This window comes from Sus scrofa, chromosome 7 (genome assembly GCF_054392235.1).
Source record: "Sus scrofa isolate SSC_HxYL_T2T_F1_AM1 chromosome 7, Sscrofa_HxYL_maternal_Yorkshire_Landrace_v2.0, whole genome shotgun sequence".
Taxonomy (NCBI): Eukaryota; Metazoa; Chordata; class Mammalia; order Artiodactyla; family Suidae; genus Sus; species Sus scrofa.
This window is the reverse complement of record NC_139389.1, coordinates 116,817,263-116,841,293: the sequence shown is the minus strand read 5'-3', so window position 1 is coordinate 116,841,293 and position 24,031 is coordinate 116,817,263. Positions and strand designations below refer to the sequence as shown.

General features: G+C 35.0%; 1 long non-coding RNA gene and 1 pseudogene across 5 annotated transcripts in view; one reads left to right on the top strand and one right to left on the bottom strand.

Moving 5' to 3' along the window:
• LOC110261728 (uncharacterized) overlaps window positions 1–24,031 on the bottom strand; it is a 222,793-nt gene that overhangs the window by 5,327 nt on the left and 193,435 nt on the right. For 3 of the 5 annotated variants that reach the window (XR_014811492.1, XR_014811495.1, XR_014811497.1), the window contains one exon: window positions 10,446–12,403. The exons of 1 other annotated variant lie outside the window; for it this stretch is intronic. This is a non-coding gene — a long non-coding RNA (uncharacterized LOC110261728). Of the gene's footprint in view, window positions 1–8,527; window positions 12,404–24,031 lie in introns of those variants that run through there. One more of the 5 variants, XR_014811493.1, reaches the window with a different exon arrangement.
• Window positions 17,513–18,404, top strand: LOC100524506 (protein MAK16 homolog pseudogene; annotated as a pseudogene).

Below are 24,031 nucleotides of genomic sequence, written 5' to 3'. Positions count from 1 at the left end.
CCTTTAAACTTTTTTACAGAATAGGCTGTGGATACTTAAATGTTGCAGTACATTGAATAGTAGTCATCCAAAGATATCAAGCCCTAATCCCATGAATTTGTAAATATTGACTTATTTAGAACAAAGGTTTTTGCAGGTATAATTAATTTAAGACTATTGAGATGAAAGATTACCCCAGAATATCTGGGTGGACCCTAAAGGCCATCAGGAATATCTTTATAAGAGAGAGGCAGAGGGAGACTAGACCCAGAGGAGAAAGTATTATGAAGATGGAGCCAGGGATGTAGGGGTGAAGCCACAAGCCAGTGTATTGGAGTTCTCTGGAGAAGCAGAACCAATAGGGTGTGTGTGTGTGTGTGTGTGTGTGTGTGTGTACAGGGAAATTTATTGGAGGGAATTGGCTCTTGTGATTGTGGAATTTTGGCACATCCAAAACCTTATGGGGAAGCTGGCAGACTGGAGAACCAGGAAGAACCTATATCATTAAGTCCTTAGGAAGAATTTCCTCTCACTCAAGGGAGGTTCTATTAAAGCCTTCAACTTGACTGGATGAGGCCCTTTCACCTTATGGAGAGCAAGATTGCTTTACTCAAAGTCTATTGATTTAAGTGTAAATCTCGTCCAAAAAACACACTCACTGAAACATCCAGAATAATGTTTAACCACATCTGAGCATCATAGCCCAGATAAGGTGACATAAAATTAACCATCACACTGAAGGTTGTTGGTGGCAACCAGAAGCTAAGAGAAGCAAGGGACAGATTCTCTCCTAGAGGCCCTGCTAGGAGCATGGGCCAGCTGGATATTGGATTTCTGGCCTCTGGCACTGTGAAAGAATAAATTTCCTTGGTTTTAAAACATGAAATTTTGGTTTTTTTGGCTACACTTGTGGCATACAGAAGTACCTGGGTCAGGGATTGAACCCATACCACAGGAGTGACCCAAGCCACAACAGTGACAACATTGGACCCCTAACCTGCTAAGCCACCAGGGAACTCCAGAACCACTAAATTTTTGACAATTTGTTATGATAGCCTCAAAAAATAAATGCAGACATGTTTTCTATTTTCTATTGGCTTGTTTTTTTTCTTTCTTCTACCTTTTGTAATTTTTTTCCCTAAACCAAGTATACTTAAAAAATCAAAATCCACCATTTAAGTCTCTAAGTCTGTGATCTACAGAAAGCTTTTAGCTGTGTGTCTTAAAGTTGTGACTGTCTTAATTCATAAATTTCTATAGAAGACATTTATATTATCAACATAAATATTTTAATAAAAAAAACCAGAAAAAAGTGACTCTTACATAAATTAACTCAAGTCCATCTCTTTAATAGTCACTCTTTATAATTCTCAATGGAATGTTTCCTTAAAATCAGCTTTGCTAGAGGCGTGATAAGAAAGTAAATTTTAGTTTTGACTGCTTCAGGATATGGAGGCAGTGAAACATTTTGTTCATGAATTTTAATTACACCATTTGTAAGTAGTTTATGGTGGAATGGCCCAGAGCCAGCTCCTGTGCCCTGACAATGCACTTAGGTGACAGTGAGGTTCTCCCCTCCATATGGCACATCAAGGAAAGGAGGCTACTCTATACTCATTTGATTTATTTTGCTAGAATAACCTCAAATTTATTATTAGGCTTTACCTCTTCTTCATTACCTATTCTACTGAGTGTCAAGTTAAAATCTCGGTGTGGAGTCCATTCTTATAGCAGTAACAATGAGGATCGAAAAGTGTGGCTTGGACAGTCAACAACAAATTTGTATAAAAGGACCAAATCAGAGGGGAGCTGTAAAAAATATGAGAGGAGAACATAAGCACGAGAAAAAGAGAGACACTTATTTTTGCTCTCTCATGGAAAGATTTTTCTTTTCCATTATTTCCTAAAACTGAACTCACATCCATTCATTCATTCACTGAGTCAAAAACTGTTTTGAAAACTACTCTGTCTGAGAACTGTGCTAGGTACTACTGTAAAATTCCAAAAGGGTTTCCCAAGAAGTTTCTCTGTGATGTTACCTGACACAAGAGGTTTAGAGGCTATATAATCTTAACAAAGACACTGAAGTCGACTTAAAAAGTTTGCTTACTACCAAACTTGGCACAAGAGGTTGGAAGACCATATAACCACAACAAAGGGATTGAAGAATGTGAAACTTATTTGCTTACTGAAAAAGTTCTCATGACCATTAATATATAAATATTCATTATAAATCTTCAAAAGAAGTATTTTTATTCAGGTTTTTCTAAGTTTATTTGCCTGAATAATCATTTTTGTGTCTTTTTTGTTTTCATTACAGATAGTAATTTGGAAAAAAAGTTTTAAGGAAATATAACTTGGAATTATTGATATAACATAAGGTTCCAATGGAAGATTCAGTTTACCCTCAATTTTTTGTTAGTAGAGACAAGACTTGGATAGATTTGAATAGACCTAGGATGAAATTTGGGCAGTACTTACATAAACAAGTCATTTTTAAAATACTTATGTATATTATTTGTATATGTAAGTGCAGTATTTGGATAATATTATACTGTAGAGAGTTATTTTGAAGATGGGATATAAGAATATATTAAATTAATCAAGTACAGTGCCCATCCTATAGAAGTTTAATAAATTATAGCTCCTAGGACAATGATAATGATAATTATGATAAATAAATAAAAGAAGAAAATTTCTGACAACAAAACATAGTAGCCCATATGATAGAAATAAATCCCGGGCCCTATCTGGCCTTTGTGGGGAAGCATTTTTAGCACCGGAAACATTGTTCTCTTGTTTTCCTGGTTATATTGTATATTTTTCACTTCCTTTAACTGATAACAAACTTGAGTCATGGCCAATCCCATAGAATCCTCTTTTCCTGTTTACCTCCTTTCAACCACTTCTGTGAGTAGAACTTTTTTTTTTCTTTTTCTTTTTTTTTCCTGTTATCTCCGTCTCCTATGCTGAGAAACATTTTACTAAGGAACAGATGTCCTGAAGGAATGAGAGAGAGGCTCTATCTGCTACATGTTGTGAGAAACCACTCACTGGTCTACTCTTCCCCAGGTGTGAAGCTCCTCTATATCCCTACTCCATCAAGTATTTTAAGGAAAACAAAGCTACGAATTTGATGGAGTGAAGGTGACTATCACAGAAGACTCTATTTTCCATATGGCAGAACAAGTAATGGTAGTAATCTCTCTTGAAAACCTTGTCCTCTTCCTCTTTGCAGACATGGAGAGAAATGATCTAATGGGTACAGGTTCTTTTTAAGCAGAAAAGTGGGGGTATGCAGGCAAAAGGAGAGAAGGTGCTTTCACATTCTCAATGTGAGTGGTAGTTAATACCAACATCTTTAGTTTTTGTATTCAATGGTTCTCTCATTCATTCTCCTTTCATAAAGCAATTGTTGATCAGATACTATTATATAGCAGGCCCCCAAAATAGAGAATACATTTTTGAATTAATTTTGGATACTTTACACTTACATTGTATTTTTAATCTACAGCGTTTTATGATTTCTTTAGGAGTTTAAAAGACTTTCATAATGTTGGTTGGTGAACTGAATATTTCTGTAACATTCAGGTATCATCACAATTCAAGTGAAAGCTGGGGGTAATTGAAAATTTTCACTTCATGGAGTTCCCGTCGTAGCTCAGTAGTTAACAAATCCGACTAGGAACCATGATGTTGCGGGTTCAATCCCTGGCCTCGCTCAGTGGGTTAAGGATCCAGCGTTGCCATGAGCTGTGGTGTAGGTTGCAGACCCGGCTCAGATCCCGCGTTGCTGTGGTTCTGGCATAGGCCAGCGGCTATGGCTCCGATTCGACCCCTGGTCTGGGAACCTCCATAAGCCACGGGAGCAGCTCAAGAAATGGCAAAGAGACAAAAAATAAATAAATTAATTAAAAAATAAATAAATTTAAAAAAAAGAAAATTTTCACTTCAAGAAATACATGTTTTCAATATTCTTTCATAAGAAACTGTTTTAAAGGCAATTGGTTAAAACTCTGTAGCTGTCTCAAAATCTGTAAAATAACTCTTATCTAAAATACTATGTTTCTGATAGAGATAGAAAGAGAGGGGGGAAGAGAGAGAGAGATAAAGAGAGAAAGAGGCAAAACAAATAACATGAAAAATCAAGTTGAATTTAAGGTAAGAGACTGTGATGAAGGGAGAAATGTTCTTATAATTTGGGAAGGAACTACTGAAGTCATATATGATTCCATGAATCACCTTCTGCCAAAATCTCAACAAAATCTTAAGCCATTTCCAAAAGAGTCTCTTTATGTCTCAGACATGAAAATGACTGTACTGGTCAACTCCTAACTTTCTGCTAAATCCCCTAGAAGTAGTCAAGAACCCAGAAGTTAAAAGGCTGTACATGTAAACCTATTAAAATATTAAACTGGGATCTATTTCATTACCTGATGTGTTAGTAACTGCCATTGGAAAACAAACTCCAGGAGGATAATATCTGAATAAGTGTTAGATTAAGAAAGGGGAGCTATACTAATGAAAAATTAGCTCATTAGCAATGAGTAATAACATAATTTGAAAACATTTATACAAGACCCAAGAAAAACAAATGTGGAAGCCTGGCTTTTCAAACTGGTAAGAGTCTGGCAAAACTTTATTTGGACTGGACCAAAATTTGGTTACTTTCCAGGCTTTGAAGCTGAATCAACTCAGACAGAATGAAACATCAGATTTTTTTTTGGACAATTATCTGTAATTCAATTATTACATATCCTTTTCCAAAGTCCACTGTATAATTTGGGCTTAATTTTTTTTTTTATTATTCCCTCTATTTGATTAGAATCTGGAACTAGGAAAGGTGTTAATGACACTAGAGGGACCATGGGAGTATTCAAAAGTCAGTCACATTGGTTTGAAGAAAAAAAAAAACAAATTTATGTTGGGGAATGAAGAAAAAACACTACGTGCACTGATTATATCTCCCAAAAAGTAAGTACTCATTTTAAGGGTAGTATAGTAAAGTTATTTTTTTTTTAACAAAAATTGGGGCATATGGTTGTTTGAACAAAATTTATTCTATGTGAAATATTTATAAGAGGTTTGCAATTTTAAAAAATTAAACCATTGCTAATTACACAATTAGCAAATCAATATTTTAAAAAATATTTACTGCGGAGATCCCTAGTGGCTCAGTGGGTTAAAGATCCAGTGTTGTCACTGCTGTTGTTCGGACCTTAATGTGGTGCAGGTCAGATCCCCGTTGGCCCAGGAACTCGCGCATGCTGCTAACACAGCCAAAAAAAAAAAAATTATTTTTCCCCTCCCCCCAAAATTTATTCTGCCAACAAGAATACAGGCTTACCATGTAAGGAAAATGGTGTATTCAACTTGGTAGAGCCTAGCATGTAAATTCAGGCCATTAATCTTGTGAATTGTTGAATAAAATCTTGCAGGAAATTATAAATTTCCTGGAAGACCCAAATTGTTTAATCAGCTTACATGTAGGCAGTCAACTCAAGCATAAAAAAAACCTTTGTTGGGAAAGGGTTTCTTAAGAGGAGCTTTCCTTATGAGTTGTGTTAGAATTGCAGTAGTTACCCATTTCAAGTAGCTCATGTCTCAATGTAGCAAGATAATGGACTAAAGCATGGCTAGATTGGATAATACACACATCATATTGTGTTGTTTGTTACAGATTGACATATGGTATTGCTTAGCTTACATAGTGATGGCAATACATATTACTTTAAAACAGAAGATGGAAGTGATGGAATTTAGTTCTCCCAGTCAATTGGGATTACAGGACTTCCCATCATCCCTACCTCTTTCTGCTCTTCTTCCTGTATAGATTCCTGACTCTTAAACTTGAGAATTGTGTGAACTTCTTTAATAGGAAAAACTATCCCCAATACAGTATCAGTGATGACTTTATCTGAATTTTGATATTCCTTTCTTTGACTTAAAACTATGACTCATTTTTTTGATAAAACATGGTTTACCACTCTGCATTTATTCCTCCTTTGGCTTTTAGTGCATTGAAAATAATTCACACTGAATGATAACTTTTTAGGCAAAGGATAGCCAACCATCAAATAGTGCTTGTTGGATGAGGTTTAAGGACTCTTTTTGACTTTCCTGCTATTCAACAATGGTGTCCCCAGGGGAGGAGCAATCTCTATTGTTAATATGTGCTTAGAGGTGAGCTCTAAAAGTTTTAATGTTATTGCAATGATCTACTTCAGAACAGAGTCATCCAATCCCAATTTTGCTCCATCCTCTTATCTCCTCCCCCCCATTTCTTATTCTTTCACTCTTGATTCATGATCTTGTCTAAGTACCTTGAGGCACTTAGTTTTAGGGGTGTATGTGACAAGCTTCCACTTATTTTTGAAGACTCTCTTCTCCCAATGTCTTCTGTACAGCCTTATGCATACAGGCAGTCTGTAACAACTTCCCTCAGAATGTACTCAGATATATATTATTTCATATTGTTTCAAGAAAGCATAGCTCTACAAGTAATCAACAAATGTTTCCTGTGTTAAAATATGTTTTAAACAACCAATACACAAAAAAGAGTATAAACATCCATACTTCTCATAGACTATATATATATATATATATATATATTCATATATATATGAATACGGTAAATGAAAAGCATAGAAAACAGTGAAAAACAAATGGCACTGATGCCTCTTTAGAAATAAAATCAGTACATGACATATGCATGCAAAAATATTTGGTTACAGAATTCAATGTCTGTCCTTAGGTTTTTAATTAAGGTTAATTCTCACTTTTATCTGCTTATTTGCTACCTGGTTTAGTTAGCATACATGTTTGTATGAATTTGGAAAATGTAGAGGAGTTAGCAAGCTACAGAAACAATCAACTTCTAATGAGAGAATGCATGCAGGCCTATGTCTTATTTTATGGGCATATTTTGATTGTTAAAAAAGAACTGAGATAACACATTGGTTTATAGAATTAGTGTTGACCTTTTACCAAAGGATTCTTGTCACAACAATTCCTCTCACTCATTCACAGCAGTGTTGTATCTGGAGGTCCAAAGGGGACTACAGTAGGAAAATGAACAAACTTTAAACATCAATATTTGTGAAATCCATGAAGCATAGCTAGAATAAGATTGAGCATCAAGTTCACAGAAGATTAGGATAGGCTGAATAATGCTCACCTCCCCATCCCACTGCAAGATGAACACATCCTAATCCCCAGAACCTGTGAATATGTTATTGCAAAGAAACTTTACAGAAACTAATTTATGGATCTTGAGATGAGAGATTATCTTATGGTAGATTCAAAGTAATTGTGAGGTCTCTTAAAAGAGGCAGGGGGATAAGAGTAGTAGTAGAAGATGTGACAAAAGGAAGGGAAGCAAGAGGTTGGAGTGACGTAGGGGAAAGACACAAGCTAAGAGCTGTAGGCAGCTAGAAAGGGCAAGGGATGTATTTTCTCCTAGAGGCTCCAAGGGGAACTAGAACTGCCAATGCCCTTGAAGTTGATGAACTTCTGCAAGCCAGAACTATGGGAGGATAAATGCATAATTGTTTAGTGTCACTTTATTGGCAGTAAGTTATTACAGCAGCAACGGTTAATAGTAAACTAATATGGAAATGTAAATCTTTAGGTAAGGGTAGGAAAGAGAACCCCAAAGAACCTCAGATGAATTTAATGATGTTCTCATTCTCTTTTTGAGAGAAAACTTGGGAAAAAATAGGACTATATATATATGGTAGGCTTATCTTCCTGTTTAGTTACTTTCTTTTTAGGCTGACGTTCTAAGATTTCCTTCTCTAGATAGAGAAAATTTTTCAGCTATCTTGTTCTTCCTTGTAGCTACCTTGTAGTAAATTTTTCAAATCTTCGAATATTTCTGGTATGTTTTTTAAAAGTAAAAAAAGAACAAACAAATTGAAATTGTAAAAATGTAAGACACTTTTATCCAAAATGTCAAAATAAAAAATAGTGAATTTGAAACCCACGAATTATCTCTTTTTTCCTTGAGACAATGGGAATATTTTAGCTATACTTTAGACTTTCTTAACGAGTACGTAGGACAAGACAGCTTGGCAATCAAACGATCTTCCCTCTCTCTGCAGGGAAAATTTGACGTTTGCAATCATAATGAAATGGAAGGCAGTGAGGAACTTTACATTGGTAGGGTGTGTATTTACATTTTATAATATTGCAAGCAGTTAAGAATGACCCTTTTGTGTTAGAAAGCCTCAGTCTGCACCTCAGTATGCTTTCTTCTTACTTATAACCAAAGACAACAAGTTAACTGAATCTCTCTAGGGACTAAGAAAGCCAACTATCCAGATAGGTGGTTGTGGGACTAAAGGAGGGTAATTCATACGAGGTACTTTTCATCACACTTAGTCTCATCAAATCCTCAAACGACAGCTATTGTCACTTTATTAACATTCACATATCAGCTTTTACTAATTCCCATTAATTATGTAATCAAGGGAATATAGTAGGCAAAGACAAAACAGAAACAGACATTATGGTTTAAAATCAAAGACAAAAACCTGACAATAAAGGATATGTGATAGAAATAATCATTTTATTTTAGATTTTACATGTGAGATTTACAAATAGGTTTTTAAATTCAGATATCTAAACATTTACCACTTAGGAATAAAAATTGTAAACAATGTTCATAAATTTCAGATATATTATTGACAAAGAGCTTGCATCTGCAGATTATTGAATGCCAAAACAAGAAATTGAGTTCATTTATCATACGAAGTTTAATGGCATAACTGCCTTGCTCTGATGCCTGTAACACTAAAGCTAAATCACTTGGTTCCCTTCTAGTCTCCAGCTGTGGATGAAGAGCTTCCCCTTGTCAATTCTATAAAAGTCAGCCAGAGGCAGCAGATGGACAGCTGGGATCAAGTCAATTTTTCTGACTCTATACTCTAAATCTAGAAACTGACCTCTTCAATTATTCCTTACTGAACTCTTCACATAATTTCTTCTCATAAGAAATTTCCTCTGTGGACCAAAGCTTTAATAATAAAGCACTCTTTGACTTAGTCTCCTCCTCTGATCTGTCTCGCCTTGCTAGTGCTTTTAGGTGCTGAGATAATGCTCTGGAATTCTAGCACAGATCCCGGTCAGAAACGCAGTGCATCCCCATGAACATCCTTAATGATTTCCTTTGACAAATTTTAAAAATGTGCAGACAATCCCCCCTCATGAAATTCATTTTACCTTCCAATCTGAATTCTTTCCTCTTGCCTACTGAAAATCACATTCCTGATAATATGTCCTTCTCTCAAGACCTTTCTCATTCTGAAGCCCCCTGCTCTCTGAGGTCTGTTCATTCTAAACACTAGCAAGAAGCAACTGAAACAAACACTCCACTCAATCCCAGCCTTGCAACACTTTCTGGCTGAGCGAACAGTATGTTGCTAGAGAAGAAGGAATCCCAACATATCTGAATGACCAATAGCCATGCTGGGCCCATCAGGGACGCTGCAGGTGAGATTACCTTCTTGTGTATTCCAGTGGGTGCACTAGGGGAAGACATTCAAGACCTGATACTGAAAAGGATTCAGGTTGTCTCAAAGGGCATGGCACAGATGCAGACAGCGAGAGGGTGGTATGTCTGTGTGCTGTCTTTAGTATAGGACTATCCTGGGTTTACGTAAAGCCACTGGTATTCAATTGCTATGTAATTGTAGTCAGTCAGTGATCTCACAGTGTGAGATCAAACTCCTCATCCATAAACAGGAGGATGAGGAGTGACAAACTCCTCATCCATAAACAGGAGGGTAGAAATCTACCTCACTAGAAGTGATGTTTAAAAATGAAATAATTTATTCTAAGGACCTGCCACAATCTAAGTACACACAAAAAAAATCAGTGACAATAATAATAATAACTATTACTGGTATAATCCTTGTATTGTTATCAGTCTCACCCAGTCTTTTAGCTTCCACATATCTCCCTCAGAGCATAGACTGTCAATATATGAATTTTTAATTTTGAAGGCTACCTTTTTTTTTTTTTTTGGCCACATCTGTGGCATGTGGAAGTTCCTGGGCTAGGGTTCAAACCCACACCACATCAGCAATTGAGCTGCTACAGTGACAATGCCAGATACTTAATCCACTGAGACACAAGGGAACTCCATCAAAGGAGCTGCCTTTGAGATTCACTTCAACAAAATTCCTTCTACACACAATTTTTAAGGGGAGCTATTTTCCCAAGACCCTTATCCTCTAATACAGTCTTCCCCATTCCTCAACTTCTTTTAGCAACCTCCGCACAGGGAAGGTGACCAATTTTTACAAGCTTCAAGCTTCAAATTGTTCCCTGGAGAAATGAAGGTTAGCCCTTGAAACAAAATCAGGCCATATGTGTTAAGTGCCAAAATTGAATATATGCTGGATATAAAAATTTTAAAGCAAACAGTGTTGCCAGAGTTGTAATAATGGTCCATAGAAGAAATATGTATAAACATGCATTATTTATTTGACATTTAGTCCTTTGCAAAGTGATTCGATGTTTCAGAGCCTAAAAATATTGTGTAATTTATTTAATATTTATACAGCAATTTACATTTGTTAAAATCTTCTGGGACATTTATTACCTTTTGATTCATACTTACCCAGTGTACAACCTCCTTCTTACATATTAACAGAGAACTTAAAAATTGATCACTTTTTCAGCCTCAGTATGTTATCATGTGATAAATTACCATCAGATTACATACTCAATAGTTTTGTAACTTGCTAAACTCCAACAGAAGCTAGATGCAGCCTGTAGGAAACAGGCCAGCATTCATGGTAACGGCATCCATCTTTGTGCTTTATCTGGTCAATGCCCCTTCTAGGAATAGCATTTAATTCTACAACTGACACTTCCAATCTGGATGCATAAGAGTTTAAGAAAATTTAGTAGCTTAAATATTCAATAAATTCAACTTTTTTTTCCATAAACCTACAGTGTTCAAAGCAGAATTAATATTTTTTAAATTATCAAGCATCCATCTAAGCTTTTAGAATATGTCTTGATTTGAATAGCTTCATTTAAGGCAATTCAACTATAATATTCAACACCTGATCTAGAGCAGTATACAATGAACAAATGTAGGAATCTATATATAAAGGTGACCTTTCCTATATCCCCTTTTCTATCTATAGCATAATCAAGATGGTTCATGAGCCTGGATTTTGAAGAAAGAAGGAATACCTAAACTATCCAAGAGCACCACTGATCTGACATTTGCTTGGGAGTGTCACTAGAATTAAGCCATAAATCAGTACTCTCAATACTATCTCAGCCACTGATAAGAAATTACAGAGCAAGGTGATACTGTGGGTCAGAAAATAGTCTATTTGATTGCTTACCCTAACTCAGTTTTAAGTTAAAGAACAACTTTGGAAATTGCTGATATTTAAAATTCTGTTGATTAATATAAGCATATAATTAGTTTTTCAATAGGAATTACTTGAATTTATGAGACTGTTTTTTGTATGGATGCTAACTTTATTAAAAATAAAATACTAAACACTTTCATACCTCCAACATCATTGACTAATTTATACATTTTTTTCTCTCTTCCCCAGAAGATACAGAAGAGAGCAAAGCAGTGTGGGCATCAATCAACAAAACTGGCGTCATAATATTGACTCTGCCACTTTCTAGCTGCAATACTGCTGAGCTTCAATATTGTCTTCTATAAAATGGGGCTAATAATACACACCTCACAGAGTTATTGTGAGAATTCATTTAAGTAAATGAAGCAACTGACATGCAAAGTGATTATGTAACTTGCCTAAGGTCTCCCAACTATGAAAAAGACTGCATATATTTAAATTTCTGCCTTTGACACTAAGTTAAGTGCCTTTTGAACTACATATCATTGGTGTTGGAAATAGTACACAATAAACTATAATGTGCTTGACTATTTCTGTATAGAATCTTGTGCACTGATTCTATTAAATTCAAATATTTATAAACCTCATGCATTTAAATTTTCTGTCATGATGTGTAAACATTCCACTTTGAATACTTAGAGAGAGAAGGAGCTCCTCTAGGTTGCAAGCATATTACACAGCCAGTTCTGAAGGAGAGCTAGTTCTTCCTATCATGTAGAGCTTTTGAAATAGGTCCACACATTATTTAACACACCTCTCTTCTAAAGGTGCAGCTTGATGCCCTTTACCTTGATGACTTGTTTCTAATGACGAGAGAACATGGCAGAGGTGACTGTGTGTAAGACTTCTGATATGAGATCATGAAGACATTGCCTTTTCCTGTTCTCTTTCTTAGATCACTTGCTCTGGATGATCTGGTCATGAGGACCCTCCAGCAGCCTTAAGGAGAGATCCATATGATAAAGAACTGAGCCTTCTTGCCAACAGCCAGCAAGGAACTGAGGCTTCTTGCCAACCACTGGACCATTCTGAAATCAAATCATGAAGTCTCAGTCAAGTCTTCAGACGACAGCAGCCTAGCCCAAGAAGTTTTCTGCAACATTATGAGAGAACCTGAGCCAAAATCATCCAACAAATCAACCGTGGAATTTCGGATGCATAGAAAATGTGACACAATAAGTATTTATTATTTTAAGCAACTGAGTGCTGCAGTCATTTGTTTTGTAGCAATAGTTAACTAATATACTGCCACTCTAAAATATGATCACAGAAATTTCACCTAAGTCCTCTTCCTCTTTTTAAAGTATGAAGGAATCAAACTAAAATCCTTTTGAGATCTATGTCACACAACAAATAAGTCTTCATGAATCCAGAAGACATTTTCACGTAGCATTAAAGGGTGTGATAGATCCAAGAAAGGAACTAGGGGTGTGTGCCATGTGACAATTATTTGGGTAGTGGTGGTCTGGGTGGGGGGGTAAGCAGTGTAGCACCTTTTAAAGACAACATGGGAGAACATGGGCCATAGTAAGTATTAGACATTCTTGTATCCCAAAGGGATGACGTTCCCCAGTGGACAGTAGAACTGAGGTTAAGACTCAGATCATGACTTGAACAACAAGGCAGATCATAAATCCACGAGAAGGAAATTTCCATCAGAACTCAGTCAAAGATAGTGGGAGGCTTCAGCTGACTCCAAGTGTCTGGGGAGGGAAACTCAGCTTTGTGGATTGTGCATACAGTTCCTGCAAGCAAACACAGCCAGAATCTTCCTACTTAGGAAATGTTGCTGAAGCACTTCAGAGCATCCTGCTGACATTCTTTCTAGACAAATTCAAGTCATGAATAGCAGCTGTGCTCCTTTTCCAAGCTGGAATCTAATCTTTTAGACTTAGATTTCCAGTTCCAGTTATGGAAGAAACAGAAGAGCTCCCTCTATAATTTGCTTAACCATTTTAACATCTTAACTTGGTCTATATTTTCAAGATGAAGAAACTATGGAATAAAACAGCTGTTTAATAATAGCTACTAGTATTATTTATGATACAAAGCATTTTTATTATAATGATAAAATTTTAGCACTTTTGTTCTCAGCACGTTTTACCTTTCTCAGGTCTATTCACCTGTCACGAGAAACATGCCTACTTAGCCCTTCACATATTCTGGGTATATCATAGGCACCAACAGACTTACTGAAGGAAAAAAATATATATATTTAATTCTCATAGATGAAATGCTAATTGGTGCATTGTACTTCTTTGGTGAAAGGCATCGTCCTCTTTGATCTACAGAATGATGAGCTTTATTTGGAACATCAAAGCATTCCATAAAAACTGAATAAGTAATTTGAACAGTAACATAAGCATCAAATTATTGTTCCTTCCAGGGGAAGGGTGGGCAGATAAAACAGCATCACATTTTTTTGACAAAGGAGATGATCTTTATAAATAAAAGGCCTGTATTTTAGGTATAACATATTTGGAAATGAGTAGTTTCAATTATTGATTTATGATGTTATAAAGATTTGGATTCTCCTCTTGATAATAAAGAAAGTTTGCTTTTTTTTTTTTTTTTTGCCATTAGCCTGCTCATTGCTCTAACACTGATGTTAATGAAGTAAGATAACTGCAGTGGTTTCTACTATTTGTTTTCTTCTGAAAGAGAAAAAAAGACACCTGAATGTCTCTGATAGCTCATGCTTTAATAATGTTATCAGGAGAAGTATGAGTAATTTCTTCAGTGTAGATAGGCAAACTAGAGGCAAAGGTCCAAGATTAGAGTACAGGCTTTAGAGAAAAATACTAAGACTGCTTTTCACATAGTATATAGACATATCCATAATGAAAGAAGAAGATCCTTTATATTATCAAATAACCTGGTTTAAACGAAATACCAGCATTTTTAGCAACATAGATGGACCTAGAAATTACCATGCTAAGTGAAGTCAGCCATACAATGAGACACCAACATCAAATGCTTTCACTGACATGTGGAATCTGAAAAAAAGACAGACTGAACTTTGCAGAACAGATGCTGACTCACAGACATTGAAAAACTTATGGTCTCCAGAGGAGACAGTTTGTGGGGTGGGGGGATGTGCTTGAGTTGTGGGATGGAAATCCTGTGAAATCAGATTGTTATGATCATTATACAACCACAGATGTGATAAATTCATTTGAGTAATAAAAAATTAAAAAAATAAATAAATTTTAAAAAATAACCTAGTTTAGTTCAATAAAAGATGAAGCTGCACTTTTTAGACAAAATCCACTAAGCTAATAAAGAATATCTGTATTTCCATGACCTCATCTCTTGCATTTCTTCTTTGGAACCTAGTTTGGCTTGATGGACAATAGCTATTGGGCACTAAAACTCCTAGATAATAAACTCAATGTAATTAAACAACCCATTTTAATGAATTTCCTCTGGAAATGTTTGACAATAAATTCTCATTTCTTACAGTCATAGCTCCATTCTCCGTAATACTTAATCTCCAAGTGATGGAGTGAACTTTAAATAGCAATTACAGTTGAAAAGGTTCACGTTATGTATATACATATACCTATGCATATGTTTATGCAAACACATGTGTACATGTGCTTGTACACAGACACACAGTGTTAAGTATATCTTTTCCTGAGGGAGCCTAATAAAAGTTCTAAACTCTTACCTTTCTAACTGGCTGACAACATTTCAAATTGTTGACAGAGGGTAGAAGAGGTATTGAGAGGCATTGCTCTATCACCTTGGGTAAGTCTGAATCACAATCAATAAGTCTTTAATGGATACTAAAGAGGATTTAGTCAGGTTTCAATGTCCCTTTATATCGTACCGCAGAATAAAGTTGTTCTTTACTGCTGCTTCAAGGCAGTAGATGATTTTGAAAAATACATGTTTTGCTTCTTTCTTTAACTTTTAAAATAAGTACAGAATATGGATAATCTTTGCTTTGGAGTTTTGGGCTTTTTCTTTCTTTCTCTTTTAATTAATATAATTTCTTACTGATTGGTGAAATACCTTTGAGTTCTTGAGAGTGACCAAGTGGATTCCTAATTACTTTAGCATTTTCTCTTTCATACATCAACTCTAGTTTATCACTGGGCCCAGTCGACTTTATCTGCAAGTGTAACCCCACTCCACTCACTTCTCTCTCTCTCTGCTCTCCATGTCCCAGTTCAAGTCACCCTTCTCTCTCACATGAATACTTTGATGACTCTGATCTGGGCTCCCTGGTTGTTTTTGTTTGTTTGTTTTATTTGTTTGTTTTTCATATCTGCAAATACCTATTGCCCAGACAATAGCCAGAATGAACTTTATAGAATATAAATTATGGTCATGTCACTTCCCTATTAAATCCTCTAATGACAACTACATGACTAGCAATGCCTTCCATGTTCTGGCCCTTTATGATATCTCTAATCTCTTACCTGATTTCACCACCCCTGGTCTTTCTATTCCTCAAATGAGAGAGATCTGTCTCTGGGGTGTCTTTGTTCTCACTCTTCTCTCTCCTTGGAATGTTCTTCCTGGGACCTGCTGTCTCCTCCCCGTTATCCACATCTCACTCAGAAAGTCCCTCCATAGTTTTCTCCAACTAAATTTGCTGTTCTTACCCCCTTTCAAACATACTTTGTTTCATTAGTTTATTTAATTGCCTTCATAGGTCTTTTGCTTATCTGGAAAAACTTATAGTTTATGGTCTGTCTCCAACACTGGAATGTAAACAACATAAGAGCAAGAACCTCATCTGAATTGGTGAATGTTGACCCTTGCACAGTGGTGGGTACATTATTATGTGCTCAATTAATGACAGATGTTGTTTTATTTTTCCAGAAGTTTATAATTTTGGCGTATTTCTTTGGGGAAAAAAATATACGAAGTACCCCAAAAGTGATATTTACACTAAAAATCCCAAGGGAAAAATGTGATAGAAGAAAATATTTCTTCAAAAAATATATTTACTATGCCAGAACCTAAACTAGAAAAACAAATAATTACATGTTAAATATCTAAAAATGAGGGAATATTTTTCTTTTATAATTATTTTTTCATTGTTATACATTATTGTATCTTATGTATACATACCAAAATATGTCATAATACAATAACATGTGAAAAAATAAGATGTGGCAACAAACATTACTAGGAATTATGTGAAAGTTATAGCATTATAATTTTTAGCACATAAAATCATATTTTCAGTAATATTGACTAAAGTATATTTTTCCACTGATATAAGAAAAACTATAAATAAAAATAATCTTATTGAATAATAATATTATAGATTATTTTATTTTTTATTTATAAAGTCATTTTTAATGTAGTTGGTATACTGTTTTTCAAAAAAGGTATCTGATATATAAGGAAATAACGGAAAGAGGGGTAAGTGTGATGAGCTGGTTACATTTAGAAGATCAACTTATAACAAGCCAATTTCCATACAAAATGTTCCCAGGCCCTTGCTTCCATAGTTTAAATCTTTGCCACATTAAGACTCTACAGAAATTATCAGTTTTGAAACTGGCAAATTTCTTGGTTTCCCCGTAACCTTCTCTACTAAAGAAGGAATCACATCCTATAAAGGAATATATATTTTGTAAATTCCTCATTTACAGAACTTGTTGGTCAATCTGCACTAGCAACTTCAGAGTTTGGTTTCCAAGTACTTAATTTTGTTTAGAGAATTTTAATATGTTCCTATAAGTTATCCCAGTTTGATATCAGAGTTTCTATACTTTGTGAATTTTGGAAGAATGGACAGAATTCAAATTCAATCTGTAGAGTTAACAAATTCACTCACTCTGTGTGTTCTGGAACTTTGGGTTTTTTTCTAGGTATTTGTTACTTTCAGACAAAGTTCAATATAATTACAGCATTCAAAGGTAGTTCAAAAGGGTTTAGTCCATTGCTCAGATCTCAGGGGATCTTTGAAGAAGTAAATTAGTTCCAGCTGAGTATTCATTCAGAAACATTGCTCTTATACATGTACTCAGATTTATAATTGAATACTTAAAAAATAATGTTTTATTAACCCAATACATTTTATATTTTTAATTGCTTATGTAAAGGAGAGAACATTCAGGTTTCCTAAGAGCTTCAGATGAATCTAATGAGGAAATATAACACTCTGAGAAATAATGTCTGTAAGTACTAATGTCTTCAAGTACTAGACATAATAAAGCCTTACTATATTCATAATACAAGCATATTTTTAGTATGAATGCCCCATGACATTTTATACTATATTTTACATTGTTTTCCTACCAAGGTGCTTCAATGTTCTTCTTAATGTCTGTGCTCGATTTACTTTTCAAAAAATGCAATATAAGTGATTCTCCAGAGGAAGTATGGGTGCTCCCCTGACCTAGCCAGGCTCTGTCCCCTGAACCGCTGACACCATACAGTCAGATGATGTTATCTGGAATACACTAGGAAACAACCAAGTTTGTTCCTTCAAAATAAGAACCAAGATTCAGAGTATTTGCAGAAATAAATATAGCCTGACTGGGCTATGTAATTGGTCATCCTATCCTCTGGCAAATAGTCAATATACCACTATCAAAAAAGAGAAAGGGCAGTGCTACTTGTATATAAAAGTTATAGAAGGAGCAGCTTTCCCTAGGCACTTTTGAGAGCAGGTTTGGCTTCATAAAAATTATGAAAAAGCACTGGAGCAAACAGATAAAAACCTAACTTACTGGCCCCATTTCACTCAACACAAATGTAAGCAGAGATTCACCAAGGTCACCCAATATCTAACTCGAATTCGAAAACTTACACTAAAGTGACAGAGGAAACTTGTTCCTTTGAGTAAGAAGGTGGAGTGGGAAGGGGAAAAAAAGCAGAGAGGAAAAGGCATTAAGAGCTGCTCAGCTGGACAATGTCATGGACAAGAAATGGCTGGAGAGACTGAAACAAGATCAGTATGGCGACATCTACAGCTTTCACATCCATGTCTTGGACAAGCCGCTGGAAGAGCAGGAGGCAGAGAGTGACTCTTCGGATGCTGAGGAAAAAGATGATGAATAAAATGTGGGAAGAAGAGAGCTGTGTAAGATGATGATGTGGATGAGAGGGACAAAAGTGAATGGCTGCCTATTTGCAGTGTTCTCATATGGTATTTTCTCTGTGTACATGCATCTCTGTTGTCTCTTTGTGTCCAAATTTCCTCTCCTTACAAGGACACATCCCCACTGGATCAGGACCCAATCTATTGGCCACATTTTAACTTAATTACCTCTTTCAAGGCCCTTTTCCAAATAGAGTCACATTCGGAGGTACTGAGGCTAGGGCATCAGGTATGAATTTTAAAGTGTCATAATTTAGCTCATAGCAACAGTGTATTCACTACACATGTAAGATGATTTTTATTTTATTTTATTTTGTTTATTTTTATTTTTGGCCTCACTTGTAGCATATGGAAATTCCCAGGCCAGGGATTGAAGCTGAGCCACAGCTGTTACCTTCGGCCACAGCTACAGCAATGCCAGATTCATAATTCACTGTGCCAGGCAGAGGACTGAACCTATACCTCAGCAATGATCCAAGCTTTTGCAGAAACAATGTTGGGTCCTTAACCCACTGTGTCACAGCAGTAACTCCAATATGATTTTTAAATTTTTCTTTAAGCCTATTAAACAAAATCATTTAATATTGTTTTTGGTCATTCAAATATCTGTATGCAGGTCCGATCCTGTTGCTTGTTTCTGCTTACTCTGGCTCCCTATGGCTTGTTACTTTGTATGTTTTCTGATTTCTCTTTGTGAGCTCATATTTTTCAGAACTTTATGCATATAGGCTTTTCAATATCTGTGTCTAAACCATGGCCCACAAAGTGTATATTCTGCTAAGTATCCCTTGGCATTAACATACAGGAGCACCTTCAATAAGACATTTTGCTTAGATGTCCTTGAGCCCTAAAAGTAATATGAATAAAGGTTCCAAAGTTCCATCATTATAAGTCTGTGATAGTAATTCTCAGTTGACATAATTCTCAAAGGCATTTTTTCCTAGAGTATCTACTGTAGTAAGAGGTTTTTAGAGTTTCCAGCTTTATGAAAAAAAACAAAAAAGGTTACAATCTTGAATTTCATCTTGCTCAGATCCAAGCCTTCTTCTCTCATTCCATGGTTAACTCATTAAAAACAAGATCTATTCTATCAGAGATTGGAAGATAATCTTGGACAGCCTCATCTGTGTCCTGTGCTTTGTTTCTTACAACCTTATGGGCTTTATTCCTCTTGCCTCCTCAGTAGATCAAAATGTGCATGGGAAGAGTTGTTTTGTTTTTCTTTTTAATGTCATCTATGTCTTAGGCTGTCTATATCTGTCTATATAGATAGAATAGCTATTGTATTACCAGGAAGAGAAATCAACATTTATTTATTTATTTATTTTTTTTTTTTTGTCTTTGTGTCTTTTCTAGGGCTGCACCCACAGCGTATAGAGATTCCCAGGTAGGGGTCTAAGCGGAGCTGTAGAGCAACATGGGATCAGAGCTGTGTCTGCAACCTATACCACAGCTCACAGCAACGCCGGGTCCTTAACCCACTGAGCGAGGCCAGGGATCAAACTGTAACCTCATGGTTCCTAGTCAGATTCGTTAACCACTGCGCCATGACGGGAACTCCAACACTTAATTTTTAATGTTTCTTTTTTTTCCTAATTATTCATAAACAGTTATATATGCACTATAGTTATACCTCTTGTCGTTGGCTTCCTATTGCTTCAATCCTGATGTATAATGAAATATTCAAGCTTTAAAAATGAAAACATTAAGGAATTATGAAATCATGGACTACCTGGCATATCTATCATTGTCTAATATAGTCATTCTTCATATAAGCAATTTTTTCATGTGATTTTGAACCATTAATACCTATTTATTGAACACTCATTGAAGGTGACGCATCTTACATACTGTCATTTGTATATTGTTTCACTTAATCCTTAAGGAAACTGCAGGGACCATTTTACTATCCCGATCTACAGACATGAACTTGAGGCTTATTGTGATTTAGTAACTTGCCAGAGTTCACAGAAAGTAGACATCTCACACCCTCTTCTAAAATCTATTATCCTAAAAAAATTGCCTAAATAATAATGGACACAAAATTGTGTGTTTATTTATACAATTCTGCCGAATTTGGTTCTCTACAATTTAAGGAGTAGTAGTGATGGTGACGTATGCTTAAAATTATATAAATAATAATACAACGCTCATGCTTATGAGGCATTATTTCTTGTAAAGTCTCATACTGTATTCAAGTTTATGAGTCCAATTTATTGGTAACACAATAATTATAAGTGAAAGATAATTTAAACATATTTCAATTCAGCTGGTTAAAGTCATTTACATATGAAATTCACTTGTGTCTTACCTCTACCCTTTTTATTATTAAATGAAGCAGTTCTCATTTTAATAAAACTCATTTTCATAAATCAGTTGAGCTACTACAATTATTGTTCTAGTTCAAGGCTTAAAAGCATGAAACAAAAAAAGGATGGCAAGTTATTCTTTATCTACTGTAGCCCCAGCAAGTTTGAATGAAGAATATTTAGCAAAAGAAAGCATTACAACCCACAACGACTGAAACTAGGTATCTACCATGTATATACATAATAGCACAGCAAGTTGGGAAACAGGGGGGTTACCTGGTATCTACTGGTTTCACTCTACTTACTCATTTGTGTGGCAAAATTGGCACATTTTAACTTCTTAAAGAAAAATTTTGTTAAAAAGATTTATTTTAAGTTGTGTTTATACAGGTTCAAATTGAATAAGGATTTTTTAAATGGCATATGTCATGTAAAGAGACTATTTTTCTTTTTACATTTTACAGTTTGTTTTCTGTCAAAGCAACTAGGTATATCTTTTAGTTTCAAGGACTAAATATTCTGTTATTAAAGATTAATACAACTTCTTCATTGATTGAACTTTTTGATAGTAGCAGAGAATGTGGCTTTTTCAGATGTCATTTACAGTAAAGAATAAATTAGAGGAGCATCCAGTATTCATATGAATGCTGACAGATGTTACTGTCACATTGGAGAAAATAAAAACATCCAAAATGATGAAAAGTAAACAAACAAAAACTGACAAAGTGAAATTAGTTTAATGTGAACTAAAGTTGAAGCAACTTTCATCTAAAGCCAGTAGCCAATAATTTTAGAATCTATGTTAACTATTTTGATGTGGTTTCATTCTTCAGCAGCTAAGCATTACAATTTATTGTTACCTTTAATTGATCCACAAAGTGAAAAATCACTGCACAAAATCTCCATTTCTTATTTAGCATAGTATAGATATTATTGTTATTTGCCTGAGGCCAGCTCACATACTTTAAGCAAAACTCTATCCTAAAATGACCATTTTTTAAGGAGAGCAGTAATATTTACTCTATTCTGCTCAGTGAGGTACAGTAGTCTTCTTCAACCATGACAGGCAACACATGCCATTATTTGCAAAAGAACTTATCAAATGGAATTACCCATTTATCATTTTATAATAGTTGTGTCTACATAATCAATTAAATTTGCTTTTTTTGTGTTTAGTCTCATCTATAGAAGAGTCGTATGTACTTTATCCATTATTAGGTGCCCAACAACAAATATGGTATGGTTTGCATAACAGCTTACAACGCATAATTGTTAAAAAAAGTACACCAGGGCAAGAATTTAAGTGAATCAGTACAAATGAATATAAGACACTAACAAATTAACCAGTAAAAAGCAGACCCTAACAATCAGGAAAGTGTGTTAATTTATGAAGGTACAGGTATTAAAAATAACTCATAAAACCTTTATTGAAATATATCACATAAAAGACTCACAGACAAAATGGTGAATGTAGAGTTAACAGCCAGCAAAATATGTGCAAAAGGGATTTAAAATCCACTTCTGGGGAATTCTTTTCATTCAAAGCAGAACATTTTATATCAGAAATTCACAAAAGTTTCCCTCATGGCACCAGTCAGTGTGGTTCTACAATATCAAAGATTTCCAAGGCTAGCTAGGAAAAAGAAATTAGTGTAATCAGCCGGTGAAAGCTGTCTGGTTGTGCAAAGTAAACTGCATTATACAAGGAAAGGAACAGTCCCTTGATGAGCTTCCACAAATGAAAGGCACATCAGCTCACTGAGAAATGAATTCTTCATTAAATGAAAGTGAAAATGTCTTATATCTGAATACATTTATAATTGCATACTACATTTAGAATATTTTATTTTTAAAAACTTGGAAACATCTAAAATTAAATATAAGCATATAGTTTATCAGCCACTACCAATAAAAGGCAGATATACAAGAGGCATATACTTCTGCATAGAACTCCATGGTTTCAGCCCAGAGTATCCCTAAGGTCCTCTCTAACATGTAGACACTAGGATTTCCATATTTTATATCACTTAGCAGAAGGTGGTCAGAGGATTCCATTGTCAGTCCTATGCAAAATCAGTATTTCTCTAAGACAGTTGTATATTTTAGAAATGGAATTTCTTTCTTAATTGAGCATCCAAGAATTAGGCCTAGTTTACTCCACACTACATTCATTTAGATTAAATAAAGAACAGACTATTTAGTCTTGAGTCATCTAGGAAAGATGACACATATGTGAAAGAAAGAGGAAAGTTTTTTCAGAAGATTTATTCAGTTAACTTGCTGTGGCCATAATACAGAATTTCAAAACCACCTTGATGGGCTAGTTTACTCGAAGCCTTTGTCTTTGTGAATATAATAAGCTTTTGTTATTAGACAGAAGAAAAGATGAATGGTGATAAAGAAGGCTTCAGATGCACATATAAATTTTGAAATATGTTAGTCTTCTTGCATTTTAATATATGAAGTCAAGGGATCAAAATGCATAATAACTTTTTCAAGGACTTTTCATGATAAGAGCTGTGACCCTACGACTAGAGGTGAATAAAAGAAATTTAAAGTCCAGAGTTTAACAGTACCATTTATAAAGAATCAACAGTGCTAACTTTTGCAGAATGGATGAAAGTTGCAGATAATCTTAGAAAATTACAGTAAAAGAAATCTGATGATCATTGTACATTTAAGTAAGATTGTACAAGAAATCTTTGTGTTTGTTTCTGCTTCCTGGAACTTTAAAACAGAAGGGATTTCATTTAATTTGTCTAATTCCTCATTCTTATTGATAATGATGTCTAGAAAGTATCTTGTTAATCTCTCTAATGTTAATTTCACAGACAGTGCTAACCAGATATTATCATATTTCTCCAGGTAAATTCTATTTACATGAGATTTAATATCCATTAGATATTTAATTTTGAGTAATTTTTCCAAGGTAATATTGAAGATTCCTATATTAGTAACATGATAAACATACTCTACGGCAGTGCATTTAGGACACAATAGTACTTGTAAGCTACCCAAATGTGGAAACTGTTTTCTTCAGATTCTGCACAAAAGCTAACATATAAAACACTTCTCAGTGTTTTGGAAAAATAGTAACTCCTTTTTTTTTTTTTTTTTTTTTTTAAAGGCCCATGGCATATAGAAGTTCCCAGGCGAGGAGTCAAATTGGAGCTGTAGCTGCCAGCCTACACCACAGCCACAGCAACGTGGAATGTGATCCACATCTGTGAACTATGCTGCAGCTTGTGTTAAGGTCAGATTCTTAACCTACTGAGCAA